The following is a 23,869-nucleotide window of genomic DNA, read 5'->3' as shown; positions in this document are numbered from 1 at the left end:
CAGCTTCGTCCTGAGAAGGTTTTGGTGTCAGTTGTGAGTTTAATCTGTGGCAGGCATTTCCTTCTTCCTATGTAATGACCAAAGGGCTGATTTAAGAACCCAAGCCCGTCCTGTTTTCTTTAACAGAAGTAGCAACAGTAGTTAAGTAATTTTTTGAGTTAAATCTTGAATTTCGAGCCCAAGTTGAATCTTGAATCTCTTTTGTGTGGGCAAGCTACTGCTTACAGGGTAGTCTTCTTGAGTGTGTTGTTCCGAATAAGTAGGAATTGAGAGACCAGATTTTTCAAAAAGCCTCAGACAGCCTTCTTTCTCTGGGTACTGATATTCTAGTCTACAAAGGACGGATCAATTTAGCTGTCAAAATGAAAGCTGAGAGGCCAACTGCCCATGCAAATTAACCACTTGTGCAAGAGCTTCAAAACTGCCTGCGTGAAAAGTGAGGCTGTCCTTTGAAAACTAGGCACATGGCAGCAGAAAGAAGAAAGTAGCCACCATTCGGAGACGTTGGTGTCCTTAGAGAGCTGATCTTAGAAGTTGCTCATTTTGAGCAGTCGCTTAGTTTTGGGCAACTTGTTTGCTTGAATAAAGTTGTCATTTTTTGCTCTTTCTTTCTCTCTGCTCCCATGCCTCCTGGCAGCTCAGAACATGTCTCATTGTCTGGTGTGGGAGCAGAGGAATAGAAAGAGTTTTTTACACAAGCTTTGTGTCAGTTACTGAGGCAATATATTTGTTCCAGGGTCAGCAATTCCTACCAGCTTTAAATACTCACCAAAGGATGAGCTACAGGAAGACAAAATGGAAAACAATTGGGTTTCTTTCTTCCCAAATGTTGTTAGGATTAGTCAACACTTTGAGAAATGAAATCCCCAATTTCCGCCTTCCCTTTTCTGTAGTTCTCAGCTGTGTCTAATATTTCTAAACCATCACATTTCACAGTGACGACTGTCTGATGGAGAGAGGGGTCTCGGCGCAGATCTGGGTGGGAAGGCTCCAAGCAGGAAGGGTATGTCTTTTCCTCGTGCATCTTGCTCTTTGGATACGACTGTCAGAAGTGTCTCTTCTACTCAGGGAAGTAGGGTTTACCTCTGCTGGTCTCGGAGCCAGATGATTGTGTCGTGAAATGACCCAGATGTGAGGTCCTGTGTCCCCACGTGAGGACACACTGTTCTTGAAGCCTCAGCCATTGCTAGGGCTGGTCTCTGGGGGTTCCTACTCTGGCCCTAAGACAGCCAGAGATTTAAAGAAGGGAAATGGTGACATTTGGTACTTGTCTTTTCTGAATGTAGGTGAGATAATTATCAAAGAGATTTTTTACTAAGTGGTCTTGATCAACCTGTGGCATTATTTGTATAGAAATGAATTAGTTGGTTATTAAAGAGATTATTTCTGATTTGGGGAAAGCCAAAGGGTGAATTCCTTGAGGACAGGACTCTTACACGCAATGATGGCATTACGTATGCCATTCTTTGATACATCCTCAACCCAACTGTGACGTGGGAAACTGTCTGATTGGCCGTGTATACCGATGTGGAAAGTAAGGCAAAACATCCATTTTGCTTTTTCAGATACAATATTGTTGTGTAGTTACAACTCTAAAGATTTTACATGTTTGTTTTTTCCTCCCCATACATTTGTTGTATCATGCATGTTTGTGTGAGATCTCTAACCTTCTAAAGCCACAGCTATTTGCACTGATGTTGTCCCTATGGAACGCTACTTGATTCAGACACTGTTGGTAAACAGAATTTGACTGGGGTGCAGCACAGATTCCGTAACACTGGCCAATGCAGGCAAACCTCGAGGTGAAGGAACACCTTTCCAAAAAGAAAAAAATCCTAAGAGTTGGGCCACCTCATCACATCCTTTTCTAACGCTGCTTTCAGCATTTATACATCATAATGTCAAATAATGTTCAAAGTTTGGATGGGGATATTGAACAGACAACAGACCTGTCTTAAAAACAAAACACTTTTCAAAACGTGAATCCTGACCCCATCTTAAGTGTAAAGCGGTTGGCCGTCTTATGTCTGGGGAGATCTGGCCCCGTGGACCAGCCCCTGACACCAGCCACCATCTGCCCGGAGGGGAGGGACAGGTGGCCGCTCCCCAGAGCACGCTCAGAATGGCCCTGTACAGACCGCTGCCTTTACCAGATGCTTTGTTCATCACCTCAAGCTTTACGTGCATTTGGCTTTTCGTCTTCAGTCTTCACGTTGTTTTCTTGAATGCTGGGATTTTTGCTTAGGAACTTAGGAGCAGAGGCTCTGCCCTCGTCCCTCTTGCCTGGAGCCCAGCCTGCCTGCGATCACTTATGTCCTTAGACGTCTGCACCTTTCAGAGCGCGCCCCAGTGTCTCTGCAGGCTGCTGCTTGTGTATTTACTTCTCTTTCCCCTCCCTGCTTTTCTAAGTGTCCTTCTTTCCTCTTTCCCTCTTCCCCCTCTCCTCTCTACCATTTTTGCTTCCCTGCCCCTTTCCCTGTTCCTGTTGCTGGCACTTTTCTTTTTCTGGATGCCTGGGGGTTTCTGATGACCCTCCCAGCCCACAGGAGCCTGCCTTACTTTCAGGCAGCGTCTTTCTTTACCCTCAGTGTCTGATGTTGATTTCTCCAAGCACCATCCAGCGAGGCACACGTGTTTGAAAGGGAACGACAGAGACTGTCAGAGGTGACCTCGCGCAGGACCGCGAAGTTAGGGGCAGTGTCAGGAAGGGGAGCGGCATGGCGTGTACAGAGACAGTCAACCCATTTTCTTCAACTCCTTGTGCACCTCTGAGTGGTGTTGGACGAGGGAGGGAACAACAATATCCTTTACTTGTTTGTATCTTCATTCCTAGTGAGAAGATTCTGATTCTCAGAGCTTATTATTGTCTTAATTTCAAAGACATTCATTCCTCATGGGTCCATACTCAGTTTCTAGACTGATGTTCCTATACAACTAATGTTTTGCAAAAATGGGCTATGATTTATAGTCTTTAAAAAAAAATATTTTAAAACCTAAAGTTCTCTTGTGGCAGCTTCTCGCCCGTGGTTCCTCCCATTCTTGTCTATTCTCTGCAGAGCTGCCATATTGATTCTCCTAAATACCACTCTCATCCTGGCATTTTACTGAGGCTTCCATGACATGACACCCCCTTCCTTTGGATGAAGTCTCCTCTCTTTTTCATGTTAACGTGCCCTAATTGTCTGCTTTTCTAGTCTGTTAGCTCCTTGGAGCTGCTCCTTTGAGCCTTCCTTCCAACTTAGCTGTGCGTGGGAGTGGCCTTTCAGATAGACTGGCCTTGCGTGCTCCCCAGCTGGTCCACATATTCCTGATGGCAGCTTTTTTTCTGTGGTGAGGCTCTAATCGAGAATCATGAAGCAGAGGACGCAGGAATTGTTTCTACTAAAGTTGATATTAAGTAAAAGAGAAAATAATAAGGGTAAAATGGAATCGAGTCAAATGGGGACATTTATATATATTAATAAAACATAAGCAGTTTCTTATTTAATGGGAAGTTAAATATGCACTTTAAAATATTCCAACCTCAGTCTGAGATGACCCTCTGGGGCTTTGTAGCTTCTTAACCTTTTGAAGTTTCCCTCAGTTTTCTGCAAAATACATCAGTGATTTACAGTTTATACATCAGCTAATTTATGACCTCACTGGGAGAGGATGGGAGAGCTCAGCTTCCAGACCTGAAGGGGCCAATATCTGTGACTTCAGCTTAGCCTATTCAAGGTCACTGCTTTGTTGCTGTGGTTTCCGCTCCTGACCCTACACTGCTTAAAACACGTGGGTGTCATGTTGAATGGTATATATTCCTTTAGAGGGTGGCATGCCTACCCAGGCAAGGCTATACCCTCCATAGTAGAAGGTCCTGATGCTGTTTGCTTGGCTGTCATGGGCCAGGGTGGTAAAATGTGCTTTTCACCTTTGATGTACCTACAGGCATAGTTACAGCCTCTCAGCGTGTATGTCCCTGGATCCTGCTGCTGGAACTAGTTTCTGGTTTAGATTTCAGATTCTAAAGGGAGTCCTGTTGTCCCCCAAGCTGTGTGAACTCTCGATGGGCATTCTGTGCCTTGAGTGTTGCCTTTTCACAAGGAAGGGACTCGCTTTTGAAGTCTGAAGTTTGGGCCTGGAGTGTGTGGGTGTCCAGGTTGCAGGCTGTCCCTGCCTGGATTCAGCAGGGATGTTCTCTTCCTGTGGTATTTGTCGTGGGGTTGTGTCAATGCTTCTGGATTCTTCCAGTGTGTTTTTTGGCCTCTGTGTCCTTTGCCGTTTAAGAGGCTGGCCATTCTCTGTAGGCATGACTCTTGGATGTCCTAGCTGAGAGGCCACATCAGCTAATTCATGATCTCACTGAGGGAGGATGGGAGCGCTTAGCCTCCAGACCTAATTAGCAGGCCTGTTTTTAATTTAATTCTGACACATGGGAGTCTGTAGGAATTGCTGGGTATTCATGGCAGTAACCAATGGACCTGTCCAACTTTATTAAGAGATAAACAAATGCAAAGAAATTTTAGTACTAATTGTAAAATAGATATTTTTAGGGCTCAAGAGAGGAAGTTGTTGTATTCAAGCATGCTGTTTAATAAAGAAGCCTCAACTAACATATTTTTTGCCACACCCAAAGGAGATATTATTGGTGTTGTGAGAAAGGAATTGGCTGCTCCTAGGAGTTTTTCCTGGGCTGAGTATGCCTTCTTACCTTGGGGAGAGCTCCCTTACTCCTCTTTTGGCCTCAAGGATTTGCATCTGCACCTCCTCCTTTCCAAAGTATGAAGTCACAGACTTTCAAAGACTCAGCTGGGACCTCGTAGGGATCGGTGATGCTGCAGTGCATGAGTGCACCTGGGCTGTGGTGCCTTCCCGGGCAGTTCTGAATAAGTTCTGAATATGATGGATCACCCACTTGCTTCCCATGAGCTTACCAAAGGCACCTCAAGGAGGCCAGGAGCCTCATAGAGAGACGTTGTCACCAAGCCACCGCCCTCTCTCCTCTGAACCTCAGGACTTTCAAATGGCATTTCAGCAGATAGAAAATCTTACAAATTTCCAGATGCTGTAATTCAGTTGATCTTCTGCAGGCAGATGATGGCCTTTAGATAATTACTAAGTAGACAGTGTAGGAATCATTGCATAGAGGGATAGCCAGAATGTTCCAGAATGTTCTGGGAACCTCTTCTCCCGCTTTTCTCATCATCATCCTCAGCTGCTACTCAAGTGTTTGTGTTGGGATAGGCAACATCAGTGTGTTTGAGGTTTATGGCAGCCAGAAACTGCAGAGTGAAGAGAGTAGAAAGACACTACATGAACTAGGACAACAGAAAAAGCACGAGCCCCCAAATTGTAGTATATGAAGTGACAGGCATCCTTAAATAGTAATGGACACACTTCTTTTTTGAATAGGAAATGGAAAGTAACCCATTTCTTCAATTTCTGGCATACATGGTTCTAGGGAGGCTGGTGCTTTGTGGTAGTTTTTCATCACATTCTGATATCAAGTTTTCAGGATTTTTATGTGTTAAATTGAATGAGCAGATTGGATAACTTTACTTGATTTTAGTAAAGTGAATTATTTTTATGGTTTACAATTCCTTTTTAGAATAAAGTTATCATATTGTGCATCAAATAAATTAATATGTAAATAAAAATACAAGCTCAAAATCTAGTATAGTTTATTCTATACCTTCTGCCTTTATCTCCTATTTTTTGAAATGCATTACTTAAGGTACTATATATTCCCAAAAACAGAATGAAAGAGCCATCATAAAATGGGTAGATTCACGCAACCTGTCTGAATTTGATGTTCAAACTGCTAAAAGTAATTCAAATCGGTGTGAAATGATGGTCCTTTCATTAGTTTCATGAGATTTGTTCTCATATATTAACATTTGAATTGTTATTTCTTCTTTTCTGAAGAAAGAACTCCATTGGTGCGTGGGATGCAAGGCTAGGGCTGTCACATTTGTGATTCCAGGTTGTTCTGTTGTTCTGTGCTAAGCCTTACAGTGCCAAGGCAGCTGGTTGTGCAGGGCATTCATGGAACTTTCCAGAATCGATAAAAAATGACCATGGCCTCTTTTAAAATGGGTTAATAGAATCTCTGTTTTTTTTCTTTTCTTTTTTGAAGCACTGGTGTGTGAGAGTTCGGCTGCACTGCCCGAGTGACTGTGGATCCTTGGTGTGATACATGATCAAGGAAACGCTCCATCCCTTCCCTCCTTGGTAAGTCGGACACTCAAATGGGAAATGAAGAAGCCAACAGTTTTATAGATTGAGGTACTGTGATGGTTGATGAGCATCGCTTATCTCTGCTGTTAGAAATGGCAGTGAATGAATGAGCAGGCTTCCAGAAAGAAAGTGAAAGCACAGAGAAGTTAAATAGTCAGCTCAAGATCTCACAAGCCGTCAGAGGCAGAGCTGTGATGTGAACCGATGTTCTAAGCCCTAACCCAGTACTACCTCTTAGCACTAAGAATGGCTCCTGAGAAGAAGGACAGACACACTTTTATTCTGTAGTGGAAATACTCAGGTCCTTAAAGAAAAGCTCACAATAAATAATAAGCAATCAGTTTTTCAAACAGCAGTCTATATCAGGAGATGGTAAACTTTTTCTGCAAACAGTGAGGTAGTAAACATTTTAGGATTTGCTGGCCATATCATCTCTGTTACACCAACTCAGCTCTGTGTTGTAGCCTAAAGCAGCCACAGATGATATATGTAAATGAGCAAACGTAGCTGTGTTCTGGTAGAACTTATTTACAAAGACTTGTCAAGCTGAGCTGGATTTGGCCCTCAGGCTGTAGTTCATTGAGCCCTGATCTGCATGCAGTGCTCAAAGATCCCAGTGTAGAGAGTGAGAGTTTTTTAGTGGCCAGTAGGTATGAGTCCTTTAACAAAATTTAGCTTAGATGCTCAGAATTTAATCATAAGCCACTTTTTTTTTTTTTTTTTAAAGATTTATTTATTGATTGATTGTTATGTTGGGTCTTCGTTTCTGTGCGAGGGCTTTCTCTAGTTGCGGCAAGCGGGGGCCACTCTTCATCGCGGTGCACGGGCCTCTCACTATCGCGGCCTCTCTTGTTGCGGAGCACAGGCTCCAGACGCGCAGGCTCAGTAGTTGTGGCTCGTGGGCCCAGCTGCTCCGCGGCATGTGGGATCTTCCCAGACCAGGGCTCGAACCCGTGTCCCCTGCACCAGCAGGCAGACTCTCAACCACTGCGCCACCAGGAAAGCCCAATCATAAGCCACTTTTAATGAAGCCTACTGTAGCTGCAGAAACCTACTCCATGGAGTGAGTGCATTTGGTGTTCCAATGCTTTCCATGGTTGGCATGCCCCGAGTGTATTAGTCTAAGTCCAAGCACCTAGACTACAGCTCTGCTCAAAACAGGGCCTGATCAAGAATATTTTGGTAATCCAGAATGTATAGCTCATTTACAAGATAAGTTCAGATAGCATTTCCTATTTTGGTCTCCATATAACTTCTAAATGTGACATTTTTATTTTGTAGCCTTATACATGCTGCTACTTATACATATTAGGGCAAATATGCAATTATCTTGGGCTGTCTTATAATTATGTTGCACAGAAGTGTTCTGGTATCAAATCTGCATCTTTTATTCTGAGCAAAAGCAGATGTTTACAAGAGTCAAGTTTGAACAAGATTGACATACTTAAATCATGGGATAACATGGCCATACCCTTGGCCAGATACATCAGATGAAGTGGGTTTGTGTTTTGTTTAACTTTTTCTTACAAAAGGATACTTCTGACACCTCAAGGCTTGTTTGACTCTCTACCTCACTGCTTATCATCTAGCAAGACGGGTAAAGCAAAGCCAATTAATTTGTGTTTCTTGAAGGAGTTTAAGCAGGGACCTGTCCTATTCGTTCGTTCATTCTTTCATAGAAATAAGTAATTGTAGCAAGCCCGTGAGCCTGATGTAGGATCACTTTTGAAGATACGCCTTTTTCCAGAGCCACTCGTCCCTTGGTACTTGTTCCACAAGTAACGGAAAAGTGTTTTTCACTTTAATGGCAATGATATAAAAAGTAAAATTCAGATTATAAAAGTATTGGAAAGTTGTGTATGGTACCTTATTAACTGGAAGAAGCAGATTGCAGAATCATATATTCAATATAATCCCATTCATCTTAAACACACACACACACACACACCGTCTCTGCACACAAGTGGCTGTGTGTTACAAAGTCTGCTAGAACATACATCAGTACATACCAAACTCTCAGTAGATTATCTCTGGGGTTGAGGGTGTGTGTCCTTTATGAGCCATATATTCACTATCTAAAATTTTCTCAAGAATGTTGTATTTTTGCAGTTTAAAAATATGAAAAAAAGGATTAAAATAGTGAATGCTAATTATAGAAATTATGTAAAAGAAGGGGAAAATTCACCTGTAATGCCTCCACCAAAGACAATCACTGCTGTCAGTTAATGTAGTCTTTTGTGAGTGTTTTACAGAGTTGAAATAACACTAGACATAAAATTTTGCCTATATCATCTTATTGAAAATTGTTAATAAATCTCATGTTAATGCATCATAATATTCTATCATGTAAAGGCACTATAATGGAATTTACTGCTTCTTCTTTGCTGGAGGTATATATTATTTTCAGTTAACAAAAATCATAGACAATGTGAAAGGATCGTGACAAGGGGAGTGTAGCAGACACCTGGATTCCACTGCTGCTTTCTGGTTTTTTACACCTCACACTATCACTACCTTATGAAGAGTAGAAATTTTGGAGCATAAAGTAGATGCTTCATAATATCAGCTATTATTATAAAGCTTTTTTTAAAATTGAAGGTTAATTCATTAAGTCAGAATAGCTGTAGTTGCTTTGCTATTTCAGAGCCAGTGAGTTTTACTCAGATTGCCAGTCAGCTTTGCAGAAGTGTCCTAGACGTTTATACTTCACCAATAATATGTTAGAGAGTTTGTTTTGCTAAAACCTTACTATCATTATCATCATTAATTTTTTAATCAATTTGATAGTATTGCTTCCTTTTATATGTTCTGTTATTTAGTCATTATGGTATTTGGTAGATTTGTAAAATTTTATGTGATAATTAGCCATTTTTTGAGAAGGGGAAGAGAGAGGGAGAGAGAGAGAAAGTAGAAGGGAGAAAGGGAACTTACATGTGTGAAAGAATTGTTAGTCCTTATTTTATACCCGTTTAGTTCTTGAGATTCAGCATTTTCTTACAGATATTAACAGAATTTATTTTTAAGAATATTAACCCTTTGTTGTCATTCCCCCCCCCACTCTATTTGCTTGTTAACTTTATCCTTTTAAGTTTAAAGAAGTTCATTTTAGTGTCGCCAAATAGTTCCTTCATAATTGTTTCACCAGTGCTTAGAAATTTAATAAAAATTTTCCTTTACTTTCTTCTGATGTTATTAAAAATATTCAACTCTTTCATTCAGGGAAGAGTTCAGTTATTTAAGAATAGCTATCATTTTTTGTAATTCTTCTCATAGTTTTATTCTGCCTCTCTTTTAACTCTCTGGCAAAAGTTATCTGACAATGTTAATCTAAGGAATATGTTCAGACAATCAAAATATTTGTAGGAATGAGAGATCTCAACGACACATTGCTTCATCCTACAAATAGAGACCAAGTTTACACCCAGACAACTGAAATTCTTTCATTCTTTTACTTTCCTCTTTTGGTTAGGGATTGGTTAACTTTTGCATTTTACCTATTTTTTTAACAACTGTATTTCACATTTTTTATTTAATAGAACTTAACTCATTATGTTGAGCAGCATTAAGTCATATCTCAGTGCTTTTCCTCTTGTTTCATTTCTGTACCTAACTTTTGGTGTTTGCATTAAATGTTCTGTGGTGCATCTGAAAGACCAAGGCAACAGTGGTTGAATCTCATGTGTATTGGTTGATGTCTTCACTTGTTGACTTTAAAGCACTTACCTAAAATATTAATTTCATTATCAATTTTCATGTGCCTACCATAATGGTTTCATAGTTTATAAGTTCTAAAAGATAGAGAATTAGCTAGATTTCTCTTTCTGAGATGGACATGAACTTGGAAAGATTGAACCCCAACTCAAGTCTCCATCTTTCCTTAGTTTTCTAGATTTGTTGGCTGTAAAATTCTGAGTTATGCTGTCATTGTTTCAGGTGGTGCCGCTGTGCTGATAGGAATTCTATTCTGTGGTATTTGCAATGCATTTCTATGTATATTATTGACACAAGGTACAGCCCTTGCTTAAACACACTGAGTGGTTGTATTTGGGGATCAAGATTTAGCCTGTCATTCTCAATAAAGTCTGGAATACTAAAGCTGTGGTCTCCACATCTTATTATTCTTGTCCCATTGTCTAGTCAGCCGGATGGAAAATCTCCATGAGGCTATCTGGAAAAGCCCCATGCAGATCTGATCTGTTCTGTCGTGTGCATCTCACTCTACGTTAGCCAAGTCCACAGACAGGAGAATTGTCTGCTTCCATTATCTACGCGAGGAGGCATCGGAGCTGGGGAAACCTTGCTTTCTCTCCTGTTCTCTTCCCTGTTGGGATTTTGGCCTTTTTTTATTGCTTGTTTAGGTGAGTAACTGCCAAGTGTGTTATTGTCCCGGCTTTGTGACTACTGTAAATATTTGTGAGTCACAGATGTGTGGTGAAGTTCAGAATCCATTTTCTTTCCTTCGTTTTGTGTTTAAGTCGGGCTGGGAATGGCATATGTGTACTGTTCATTCTCAGACACAGATTTGAGGGGCAGAGGTGTGTGGGGTTAATTGCTTGGATTTGAAGCTTTACGTGTGTGTGTGTGTGTGTGTGTGTGTGTGTGTGAGGATACTGCCCCCTTGATTAAACTGTGCGTAAGATCTTTTTTTGGCAGAAATCTCCAAAGGGCATAAAAATGACCCCATGTTTGGATTTTTAGATTTCATGGGACTTGAGGTTTTCCTGCCTTGTGGTCTCCAGATCAGAGTATTGGAGAGGCTTCTATAGCTGCAGGGTTACAAACCTAATCAGTTCATGTTTTATCCACTGGGGCCTTTCATGCGGTTTTCATGTGTGTTTGTGTCTGTTTTAGCCTCCCAGGCCACAAAGGGCGCAGAGTCATTTTGTTTCGTTTGCTTTTGCGTAAAGCTTGGGCAGTAACCACTCTTGGTTAAACCAAAGCAGAAAAAGCAAAGGTTGGAAAGATGGTCAGGAGATTCTGGGAAGTAAATACCACCATATTCTCATATAACAATGTTTAAAAATAGTGATCAGATCTTCCATTTCCAGCGTTGAGGAATTAGGTGGGTATATCTAAATTGTTTATCATTGCTCAGAATTTTTTGGGGGGATGGGGGGAGGTGACCGCCCTGCTCACAGCTTCACAGCCTTTGAGAGCTGTTCTTCCTCCTTCCATAGAAAGTCACCTCCTTGCTCCAGTGATGGTGAGGCTCTTGCCCCAACTGGCCAATCACACATCCCACCTGGTGGCCACTCTGAACAGTTCTACTTGAGGCCAAGACTCCAGCTTGGGCACCAAAATCCCATTCCTTCTCTTCTACTCAAAGACCCTTTCTTTCTTGCGTCATCAGTTTTTATTTTCCCCACTCTGTTTGGATCTTTCCAATAGGAATGCAAACATGAAACCATTAAGAATAGATGAAGTGTGGACTTGAATTTCCCCTCCAGCTATGACCCAATTCTCTTCTTCTCTGTACAGAAAAATTCCTTGAAAGCATTTGTTTATATTTAGTATCCTCAATTCCTGTGTGTCCACTTCCTCTTGAACCCACTTGGACCACACGGTCCTTCCATCAGTCCTGCTACGTTGCTACATCCAGTGGTCGACGTGCAGGCAGCCTCACACGTGGCAGTCAGGGTCAGCAGCGTTCGTACAGTACAATCCCTCCTTCGCAGCTCCTAGAAGCACTTGCTCCATCTGGCTTCAGGACACCACCATTCCCTGGTGTCACTCCCGCATCTCTGGCCATTCACCTCAACTGCTCATCTGCCTTCCCTATTGGAGTCCGAAGGGTTCAGTGCCTTGACTTCACCTCTTCCCCCGCCATCCTCACCATTTGTATAAGTTCTGCCCTACCCATAATGTAGGCTCCATGAGGGCAGGGATTTTTGCATAATTTGATCATTGCTCTATCTTCAGGCATAGCGAACAGCCTGAGACATAAAAGCTGTCAGTGTTTATTGGTTGGGTAGATGGACGGATGGATCTTTGGGGATTTTTCAAACTGGATAAGAAAAACCCTATTTCTAATTTGGATACAGAACTGGAAGTACATGAGATTGTCTGCAAGAGGAAGGAATGGGATCATTCACCCTCTACCCACCCCCCGCAACCAGAGTTTAGTGTATTTGGTATAATTTTCCCCATATTGTCCAGCGGGTGGGTACTTACTTGTTCACCCATTCTCAGTTCACATGTCACCTCCTCTATAGACCCTTATCTTCTCTCTCCATGGCTAGATAAATTACATGACACCTCCTTTGTGTCCCCACGTTCCTGGGCATGTCCCTACAATGGCAATTTAAAGTTGGATTCATTGTACTGTTCCTTGTAAACATGCAGTCTTTCCTTTTCAGACCAGGAAACCCTTGACTTGATTGTGTTCATCTTCCCAGTACTTAACATACAATAAGCACTGAATATGTACGTGTTATTTAGTGAAGTGATTCCGACCGAAATTTTGTAAAACATGATTTACTCTAATGGTCCTTAAGAGTGTGATAAGAATGTGCTCCTTCTGATTATGCTATGTTTGATTTAAGGTGCTTATTTCATGATTTTGCAATAATTAAATAATTAGATTTGCGGTAGCCATTATGGACTGTCCCCATATTGTCCAGCTGAGGCCATTCATTCCACTGTTTTTCCAGAGTCTTTGCTGCTTTCTGGTGTAAGTGCACATCATTCATAGTACTTCTTAGAGAGGAAAGAGTGCACGATCCTTCCGGAGTCTGTTTCTCCCTGATGGTTGTCTATGAGTCGAGAAGATAACTGGAAGAGAAGTTGACAGTAGTCTAGTATCACACAGACCAAGACCAATGGCCCCCTCCACCACGCAGTAGGATCAGATGCCTGCTTCTTCCTGGCATTTAACGTTTCTTAAATTGAGTGTTCAGACGCACTCTTAGTATCGCACTGGAATTTCATCTGTATCGTCTTCAAGGAGTACGTATTATTAAATGTAAAAATAGCACAGAGTAGCATGCCTCTTAGGTTATGGGGCTGACCAGGCTCAGAACTCTGAAGTCGTATTTCCTGTAAAGCAGTTATCAGGGATGTGCATGTTCAAACAACAGCACGGATGTGCCTTTACAGAGCCCCTGCTATGCTGGGAGTACAGCTCTGAGTCAGTTGAATGTGTATATCTGTAGATAGATAGATAGGTAGGTAGGTAGAGAGATAGATATAAATAGATACAGATAGATTGATAGATATATAGGATTGTAGATATAGGCACAGATAGCACTAGCCTTGAGCTCATGAAGGTCACTAAGGCAGGAATACAATCAATGAAATAAATGTCTAAAACAGTGTACTAAAGCCCAGCTTTGTGACTTAATTATGAGTTTCTGATAAATTAATTGATAGTTACTGAAGGATCCACAGCTATGCAGCACCTTTTAAATAATCTTTCACTGACTCGGTGCTACAAGCACATGCACATACACATACACACACAATGTTTTTCATTGGATGGTGTGGACCGCTGGCCACCATTTTTATCACCCATCCCGGAACACATACACATGTTCTGAGCTGAGCTGTGACCAGCAGGTAGGAAGCTTCCACAGGCCAGGCACACAGTAGGACTCAAAGAAGAAGGAACAACATCAGTGAAGTATTGAATGACCACGTTTCCCATACAGATGCTCATTCTGAAATATCTTCACTGAAGCAAGCATATTTTTAGTAGGCAAATCTAGTTCTTTTCTCCCAACTATGACTTTTCTCTTATTTTCTGGAATTCCTTCTTAACTCTATTTGATATGTAGTTATATGCTAACTTGATCATTCCACTGCTATATTTCTAGGAGCTGATTACATTTCTTTTGCAGCTTTCTATTTTATGTGCTGTTATGCTCTTCTAAGATTATTTCATAATCCAGCTGTAATTAGGGTGGTGTCAAGGTCTTAGAAGTTTCTTCTGGGATCTCATAATAATAGCAATAATAAGAAAAGTGAATTATGATGGTCTAACTTTGTTCTGTGGTTATAATGTTAAGTGTCATGTATATTCTAACTTTGACTCTTATTTTCTGGTTCAGGTTTTGTCTTTATGGAAGAGCATTTACAGGTCATTTTTGTTTTCTTAAGCAAATCCTGACTGGTCAGAGATACCTACAGCTAACATTTCTAACCACAGGTGCATGGTTTGTGAAGACTTTATTGATTTGGAGTAGGTTCTTCTTTTTCCGAATGCAGGCCAGTTCCCCGCGCGTAGAAAGGGTGGAGTGTAAATATTCTATGTCACCTCCACCTGCCTGCATGTTTGGGTCTGAAGGACTTGGACCAGTTAAAAAGAGGAGGTCATTGAACAACCCCTTGTAATGTGGAAATGATAATAGAAACTTGATAGAGGTTCTCCAGCATTTCATAATATGGAACATTTTATAAACCACTGGTACTAACTTAGCAATAATTCATACCAGTGGCTCAAGTTATTTGAGCACACCCTACATCCCAGGCACTGGTATAACTACTTTATTTATATCGTTTCATCTTCTCAGCAACCATACACAGCAGGTTCTAACATTATCCGCAGTTTAGAGATGAGTAAACCAAGGCATGGAGAGGTTACGAAACTTGCTAAGGTAATTTAGAGGTTACTCGGATGCCGACCCCAGTGAATAATATATAACTTTTGAATCCAAAGTGTGTTTTACCCCCTTTATTTTATGATGGTCACCAAGGGAGCTCCCATGGCAGACTATTACAGAGAAGAATTATAAAGCAATAGACCCACCTATCCTAAATGTTATTTAAAAGCAGCTATAGGTTTCTGCACATAGTATCTTGGTTTTATTTCACTGAGGCAGCAAGTATTTTGAGGGTTGGAACCCACTCTCACTGTGTAATTTCCTTGCAGAAAACACATGATTGGTGGTTAATCTTAAACGAAAATCCATCATGGATAAAACATCTGTATAAACACATGGTGCTTCTGAAGCATCTCTTCCTGTACACGGGGGTCATCAGGGGCACCCAATTAATGTCGGGTTGGAAATTGTGTTTCTATTATTGTTGTAACACACTAACCACTTTTCTTGAAAATTGCAAGGAAAGTGACAAGGAGAAATAACCTGTGTCCACCCACCCGCTCTCTCCAAACAGATCTTTATTGAGTACACACAGGGTAGGAGACTCTTTTAGGTATTGGTGATATACTGGCAAATATGAAGCCTCCCAGTTCTCATGGAATGTATGTTTTGGGGGAGAGTTAGATTATAAACGCTAATGACATCCCAATAAATGAAAAAGTAACATACAGTGGTAAGTACAATGCGGAGACTCCAGATAGGGTCATGTGATAGGCAGTGACTAGGGGGCAACTTTGGACCACCTGTGTGCAGTGGGGAAGGGGAGAGTGGTGTGAATTGAGAGCAAGAGGTGGGCAAGAGTTAGGGCGCGTAAGACTTTGTAAGACAGGACAGGACACCTCGATATTTATTATGAGCATTGGGAAGCCTTCGCCGAAGTAGCAGTGGGACAGAATTTGTTTGCATTTTTAAACTGTCATTTAAATTTTCGTGGTCGCCATGGAGAAAATGGATTGTAGAGCAGCAAGAGGGGAAGAAGGACGGCCAGCTAGATGGCCATCACAGGGGACCGGGCGAGGCATGATGGTGGTACTGTCTAGGGTTTTGCTGGAGAAACTGGACGGATGTGGCATGTTTCTAGAAGCAGGGTCAAAGGTACTCTGGCGGCTTGGGCACTGGGGGAGAGGGGAAGAAAAATTAGGACCCACAGTAAGCTTTAGGTTTGAGTAGGTTGTTGGATTGTGGACCATTTACTGAGACAGAAGTTCTGGGGACTTGTGTAGATTTTGGAAGCAAAGTCAGGGATTCTCCTAGGGTCATGTAAATCTGGGGTTGAAGGTCAGAGAGAATAGGCAGTCATATATGTGAGTCTGGACTGTCTGGGGATGATTGGGACCAGAGATCAATATTGTGGAGTCACCTCCATATTTGACAGTATTTCAAGTCCAGGCCTTTCACCCAGGAGAGACTGTAAAGAGTGAAAGGGCACCTCAGGCAGAACCGTGGGTGTTGGAGGCTTTGAGCAGGGGCTAGTGATCCGTTGGAGAGCACTTCACAATATTCCGCTTGACGTACTAGTGCTTTGATACTTCAGAAGTGATCTTAAAAGGGACGAAAAGTCCCAAAGGTAATTCTCCCCTTGAGGGATTTCATTCAACGTGTTAGCAGCACAATTCTTCACTGTTGTAACCTAAAATGCCATTCTGGTTATGGGAAATAAGGTCATATCCTTAGAGTGAAGTACAGTATTCCCTTGGTACCTGCAGGGGATTAGTTCTGGGACCTCCGGGATAACCAAATCCGAGGATGCTCAAGTCCCTTATATTAAATGGTGGAGTGCAGTGAATACAGTTGGTCCTCAGTTTCCCCAGATTGATCTGTGGTTGGTTGCATTGCAGATATGGAAATTGCTGATAAGAGGGTCAACTGTATGTGATGTAATGTAATTTCTTTTCAACCTTTATTTTGCTTTTTTCTTCCAATCAGCAGTTCCGGTTCCCACCGTTTCTCAAAAGCAGTCTCTTGCCAGTTGCGTCTTGGGAGGCATGGGGCAAGGTGTGACGTAGGTTTTAACGACCTACCCAGTTTTCTTTATTAACAACATGCTACTTTCTGACATTAAAATTTTGTGCTACTGTTCTCTCATCCCTCACTGTGCTCTTTTAATTACTGTAATCATATATTTTTTTCCAGGGACCTTGGGCTAGTGAAAGCTCAGTATTTAGGAGGCCTGGGGAATGTTTTTGCCAGTGAATTTCACATTCTGAACGTCAGTTCTGGCAGCCGTCTGCATATTTGTTGACTAAATGAATCTCTGTGACCATTTGCAATGTGCTGGGTAAGAGACTCTATGACATGCTGTTAATAATAACGCAGCGGATAATGATGCAGGCCAGAGAGCCACTCAGTGTCTGATTCCCTGCAAGGATTCTAGTTAACCCCACTTGCATTGTTAACACCTTTTGTAAAAGGCTCAAAGATACAAATCTTAGGATGTCACCAGAATTTTATCAGTGGCTTAGAATTCTGATTTCTGTCAAAGAGAAATGCATTGAGCCGATTAATGTAAAGTTGAGGACTCTCATTTCTCCTAGTTAGTGAAAATAGGGTTTGGCACTGGCCATTAAGATTCCCCGAGACGGATGTGTTCTGCTGTAAGCCAGGATATAGAGCTGTATGTTGAGAAGTAATGGGTTTGAGCATCCAGAATCCACACAGAGACCGTTGTGAAAAGGACACCCATAATTTGTAAGGCACAGTCATGAAGCACTTGTTAAAACTGATGAGCTGAACTAAAGAATAAGTTACTTTTTTCCAGTGTGTCATTTCATATCCTTTTTAAGGCTAATTTTATTCCACAGTTTTTGGGATTAGAAACACTGTACAGCATCTTCAACACTGATACCAACGAGAGTCCGATAAATATTCAACAAGATGAAACAACCCAATAACACTAAAAGGTGCTTGCAAGGATCAGCTAAAATGATAAATATATTTCTCTCCCACTTTACCACCTAACGAAAAAGCCTGGGACTTGATTACTTGCAGAATTCTGGGAGATGCCAGAGCTGGAAAACAAACTCTCAATGAAAATGTCAGGAACTGGTTCTCTGGAGGACTGTACCTCACGCTAGCCTTCTCGTTTCTTTACCTCTCAAGTAGAGAAAAACCCTGATGCCACATACCTGTTTTAAAGAAACAGAGAGAAGTTTCTCCCGCGAATTCACCCCATTTCATATACACAGCTACGCTGCTTTCCTTTTGGGATTCCTGATTCTCCCAATGCTGGAGATAGTTTCTGAGCTAAGCATACCATGTATCTGTTCTGGTCAAAAAAAAAAGTCCATCCTCTGGACAGCACAGAGTAGTATTTGTAGCTGAAAACTCCCAAACAAACAATCTGCCCAGATTTAAGAATTACAAATAGCGCTACATTTAGTAACATCCACCCCAGGGGGCAGGCAGGACCAGCCACATTATCCACTGAGTGGGTAGTAACGTTCTTCTCAGCCAGGGAAGGGGGAAAATGACGTTTGTGCCAATGGTGAAGAGTGCACTTTTGGACATGTCATTTTATTTATACTGGATCCTTTCCAAGTTTATGTTTCAATGGGTTTTTGAGTCTTAATTTTAGCAGTTGCAGACTGGGAATTTTCTGCTGATTTCCTCTTGTTTTTTTGGCAACTGAAGGAGTAGAATGTAATCTGGTTGCCATTTAAAAAAATTATCTATGCTACGAGATAATGTAAACAATCTAACAAGTTGAGTATCACATACAGACAATATTTGTAATGCATATGATGGCCTTAAGGTTAATATCTCTAATATACAAAAAGCTATGTAAATTGATAAGAAAAATTCAAACAGCCCACAAGCAAATGGGCAAAGATATGAATAGGCAATTCACATATGAGTAAATTCTGATGTCCAGTAACTGGTGAAATAATGTTCCATCCACTTCCAACTATCAAAAAAAAAAAAAAGAAAAGAAAAAGAAAAAACACTTGCTGCTGGTAGTAAGGATGCTAATAAAAGAGGACTCTCACCCATTCCTGATGGAAGTGTGAATTGTTTATATTTTGGGGAAAGCAGTCTGGCAATTCTTATTTAAATTATTTATTTATTTATTTTTTTAATTTAATTTATTTTTGGCTGTGTTGGGTCTTCGTTTCTGTGCGAGGGCTTTCTCTAGTTGCGGCAAGTGGGGGCCACTCTTCATCGCGGTGCGCGGGCCTCTCACTGTCGCGGCCTCTCTTGTTGCGGAGCACAGGCTCCAGACGCGCAGGCTCAGTAGTTGTGGCTCACGGGCCTAGTTGCTCCGCGCATGTGGGATCTTCCCAGACCAGGGCTCGAACCCGTGTCCCCTGCATTGGCAGGCAGACTCTCAACCACTGCGCCACCAGGGAAGCCCCTGGCAATTCTTATTTAAAATGTACACATTCTTTGAGGCAGCACTACCACTTCTGGGAATATAGAGTATAAAAATGAAAACACCAGCGTACATGTATAAGGGTATGTACATTTGGTGTCTATAGTACCTTTGTTTTCAGTGCTCTCCTTTGCCCCCAAAAATCTGTAAAAACTACCCCAAATATTGAGTATGTATCAATTGATTATAGATTATATATCAATTAGATTATAAGAATGCCTATGATATGATACAGCCTAATTTAAAGACTAATTTAAATCACTCCTGGTTAACATGGAGAGATTTTCCTAATCAGCGAGAAAAGTAGATCTCATGTTATAAAGCAGAAAGACCTTCATCCCCCAAGTCTGCGTACCATGTTTGTGTGTCATATGTGAATATGGGGAAAGATCTAGACGGGTATCCACCAGACTGCTAAGGATGGCTCTGTGGGTAGGGGGAGAAGCAGCTTCTGAGAAATGGCCCTACAGTAGGCATTAAGCTTGCAGAAGTATGAAGACTGGGGAATCTGGGGTCATGAACACTAATCCTGTTGCTCTGGATGTAGATGAGATCTGGATATAGGTAAGATCATCAGAGAGTCTTTGCATTTCTTTAAGGTGCTTAAAATAAGTCCTACAAAGGGTGTAAGCTCTTCTTCATCCCCCAGCCATTGCTTCCTTATGTCAGGAATCCTTTCTCACTGTCTTTTCATAGCATTCATTCTCCTTTGAAAGTTCCCTTCATAGAAGGCAAACATTCAGCAGCAGCGCATTAGAAATCCTAAGTCTGCCCTTAGGTATTTGATGTCAGATATTTAATATTTCCCCTTCTCTCCAGCACATGAGTAACCTGGTCAAGTCAAAAATGCTTCCTGGGTCTCCTTTTCCCTTTCTATGTGTTAAAGTACCATAATTCTCTTGGTTATTACGGGTAGTGACAAACATTATAATTCAGGTAAATTATAATGGTGTAACTTTTTATCAAGACTTGCGGCATAAACAGAAAGGTTGAACCTCATACAGCCTCCTGCACCGCTTTGTGCGTGAATGCTGCTGTTATTACTTAAAAGAAGGGAAACTGGCAAGGGGGTGGGGGAGAGAAAGATGCACGGTGACAAGATGTATCATGTGCATGGTGACACACATGTGAGCCAGTGACAAAGGTGGGCGTCCCCATGAGTTTCAGTAGACTCTCTGGTCCACTTTTGGAAAATGTCCAGTGCACCGTGCTTGGTTCATGGTGGTTCACTCCAGTGCCGTGTGAGCACATGTACCAGCAAATGACACGAAGGAGAAATGCAGTGGTGCTGCCCTTGAGCAAACGCCCTTCCAGTGTTTGAACTCCATCTGGAACCAATATGGTAGCCAGGGGCCCAGCAGAGCACGTCCTGAAGCCAGGGGTTTGGCTGCAGATGTACTAGTAGGGCTTTGAGGATGCACATCAAAGAGTGTCTGCTTAGTTGTAACTTTTCTCTATGTGACACCACAGACAAACAAAAGTTGTTCTTAATTTGCCCTTCTGAAAACTTGATTTATTTTTACCGGTTATATGTTCATTTAGTTGGGCTTTGCTGTATCTTGACGTACATGGATTCTTGAGGAAAGTGAAACGCTCCCCAGATTAATAAACAGAAATCATGTGGGTGTCATTTATAAACATTTAAACCTGCCGTGCACTTGTGCGTGGATGCAGACCCCAGGAAAGCTGAGGCCTCCTGTTTTTTGTTTGTTTGTTTTTGTTATTTTGGCCACGCCACGTGGCATGTGGGTTCCTAGTTCCCCAACCAGGGATCGAACCCGTGGCCACCCCCCTGCAGTGGAAGCACAGAGTCCTAACCACTGGACCCCCAGGGATGTCCCGAGGCCTCGAGTGTTATCCCCGCTGTCAAGACACTATCGGGTCCGTCCATGGGCTACGACTTCTCGGTCACCCACAGCATCACAAAGGTTGCCCAGCTGTACCCAGGAGACAAGGTAGCTACCTGTCATGACTAGGTAGCTGTCATCACCTTGTCCCCTTTGATGCTCAGCTCAGAGGTGCAGGTTTCCCTCACTGAGCATGACTGTGAGCATGATTTTGCACCACCCTTCCTCTGCCTCTGCCTTTACCTCCTAAGTGAGGCACACAGTGTGGCCAAGACATGTTCTATTTGTCCTTTACTTTGTCCTAAATGGTTAAGATGCTTTTTGGCCACCTGAGCCCCTCTCAGCACCAGGAGGTGTCAAGTAGAGTAAACCCCGTTACTCGTCCTCATTAACATCAGGAGCGTATTTAGGACAAGTTTATTGCTCTCTGTGTATAAAGACAGATATCAGAGTTCCTGATCTTAAGGATCTTGCCATTTAGCATGCCCTCAGTATTTGTCATCTAGGGAGGGCAGTTGCCACATGCAGAGGATAAAGAACACTCCTGTTGGGTGGCAGGGATTTCGAGCAAATGGCAAGGCTTTGATTGGAATCACGGGAGGGCGTCTGATCATTGTGGACTGAAGTCCAGTGCTGTTCCTACTGAGGAAAAGAACTTGGAAAATGGAGCGTGTGCCCTAATTTTGCTCCATCTTTCATATAAAAGGTGCTATGGACTGAATGGTAGTGTCCTTCTGAAGTTCATGTTAAATTTCTAATCCCAATGTGATGATGTCAGGAGTGGGGCATTTGGGAGGTGATTTGATCCTGAGGGTGGAGCCCTCATGAATGGGATTAGTGCCCTTCTAGAAGAGGCATGAGACTGCTTCCCCCTCCCCCCTTTCTTTCCCCCACCCGCCTCACTTTCTGTGCAGTGTGAGGGCACTGCAGGGAAACAGCCTTTGTGAACCAGGAAGAGGGTTCTTACCAGACACCAAATCTGCTAACATCTTGGTCTTGGACTTCCTAGTCTCCAAAGCTGTGAAAATAAATATTAGCTCTTAAAGGCACCTAGTCTAAAAAAAAAAAAAAAAAAAAAAGCCACCCAGTCTCTGGTAATGTGTTACAGCAGCCCAAGCTGACTAAGACAGGAGGGGTTTAATAAATGCTGAAATGAAGTTATCAAACAGAATGACTGATAGGCAAGGGTCGTGTGGATCTGAGTATCTGTGGCGATAAAGATACAGCACAGAAGTGAAGGAAAAATGTCTCCAGAGACAGGAATGCAGTTATGGAATCAGGTGGATTGAACCTTCAGAATCATTCTTACTCCTCTTAACTTTGAAAGCTGTAAGAAGTAATAGTTGGTTCCTACTTTGCAGGTTATAGGCAGTGCCAAGGAATAACTGGGGTCAGATGGGTATGGGTAGTTGAGAGGAAAAATGCACAAACTGAGATCCCATTCAGGGCTTAAATAAATGTAGATTTACGTGAGAAATTAAAAAAATGTTTTAGCAAAGCAGATGATGTGCATTAAGTAGAAACAATAAATACATTCTGCGTATACAATCCAGTGGAAACAAATATTTAATTAGAAGTTGCAGCTTATGACGTTGAAAAAAATATTCTTTGAAAAACAATTGTTCATGAATTGTGTCCAACTGGTTTTTATATTCTAGTGAGACTTCTTTGGGGTAAAATGTAAAAGCAGCAACGTCTTGAAATAATATAGCAGAGAGTTGAAATGCTTGCTATAAATTGCCTCTCTTATTTTTTACATGGTAGAATAAAAAGAGAATCTGTATAGGATATAAAAGATAATTAGGAAGTTGTCCAATGACTGTAGCAGGCTTCCGATTTTAGCAGCTGAGAAAAGTTTCAGTGGTAAGGAGCTTATACTTTTCCATAGCTTACAGCTTGTGAGCTATGGAGAATACGTGTCACAGACAGGGGATAAGGAGCTTTCCTGTTGGGACAGGAATTGTGAGCAAATGGCAAGGCTTTCATTGCACTCATGGAGGGGGTCTGATCATTGCGACTGGTAATTGGTCGTACCAAGTCCTCCTCTCCTCACAGGGCACAGTGCTCCCTAAATTGCAGGGTTTTTTTTTTTTTTTTTAGGCTGGAGCAGTTTCTCAACCTTGGCACTACTTTGGGTAGGATAGTTTCTTCTTATGGGGGCTTTCCTGTGTGCTATAGGAAATTTATCAGCATCCCCAACTTGTACTCACTAGATGCCAGTAACATCCCCTGGTTGTGACAGCCCAAATTGTCTCCAGACATTCCCAGATGTTCCCAGGTGGAGGGACTAAAATTGCCCTTGGTTTTGAGCTATTGATGTGAACGCACTCTACTGAATTAAAAGCAGGACAAATCTAAGTCTTGAAAACGTTGTGTGTATTCGTGTAGCCATACGTCTGTGAAGGCCAGGGCTTGGACTCGATACACTGCAATTTTCCTGTTGCCTTTGACAGTATTCCCGACCTTGGGCCAACAGCTTCCAGCCAGTACACGGGTGAGACAGCCCTGCCTGGGGAAGGAGGCGGGCAAGACCCGCAGCTAACAGTGTCTGCTCTCCCCCGCCTCGGGGCCCTGGGAAACTCGCCTGGATCTAGTTGCTGGGTAGTGCGGGGCCTGCCTTTGATGAATCATGACTTGGGGGCTCACCCCGTAGTTACCAGTGATCAGAAATGGGTTAGAGTCGACCAACGCTGCCACTGGTTAACCCCTACCTTCCCTGACTTCCCACATCTCCAAATCTCAACGCTTTTCTCCCTCATTTATGGATTTTAGAGTGGAAAGGGTGGAACAAATAAAATTCAACCCCCCAACTGAAGGTTGAAGAAATTAAGAGTAAGTTT

General features: G+C 42.1%; 1 protein-coding gene across 4 annotated transcripts in view; it reads left to right on the top strand.

The window, feature by feature from the left end:
- The window catches only part of SEMA5A (semaphorin 5A), a 527,169-nt gene that overhangs the window by 123,963 nt on the left and 379,337 nt on the right, over positions 1-23,869 (top strand). For all 4 annotated transcript variants that reach the window (XM_007191632.2, XM_057540979.1, XM_057540980.1 and 1 more), the window contains exon 2: positions 6,116-6,210. The gene's annotated coding sequence lies outside the window, so the exon portion shown is untranslated. The remainder of the gene's footprint in view (positions 1-6,115; positions 6,211-23,869) is intronic.

Source organism: Balaenoptera acutorostrata, chromosome 2 (genome assembly GCF_949987535.1).
Source record: "Balaenoptera acutorostrata chromosome 2, mBalAcu1.1, whole genome shotgun sequence".
Lineage (NCBI taxonomy): Eukaryota > Metazoa > Chordata > Mammalia > Artiodactyla > Balaenopteridae > Balaenoptera > Balaenoptera acutorostrata.
This window is presented reverse-complemented; position numbering and strand designations above follow the sequence as displayed.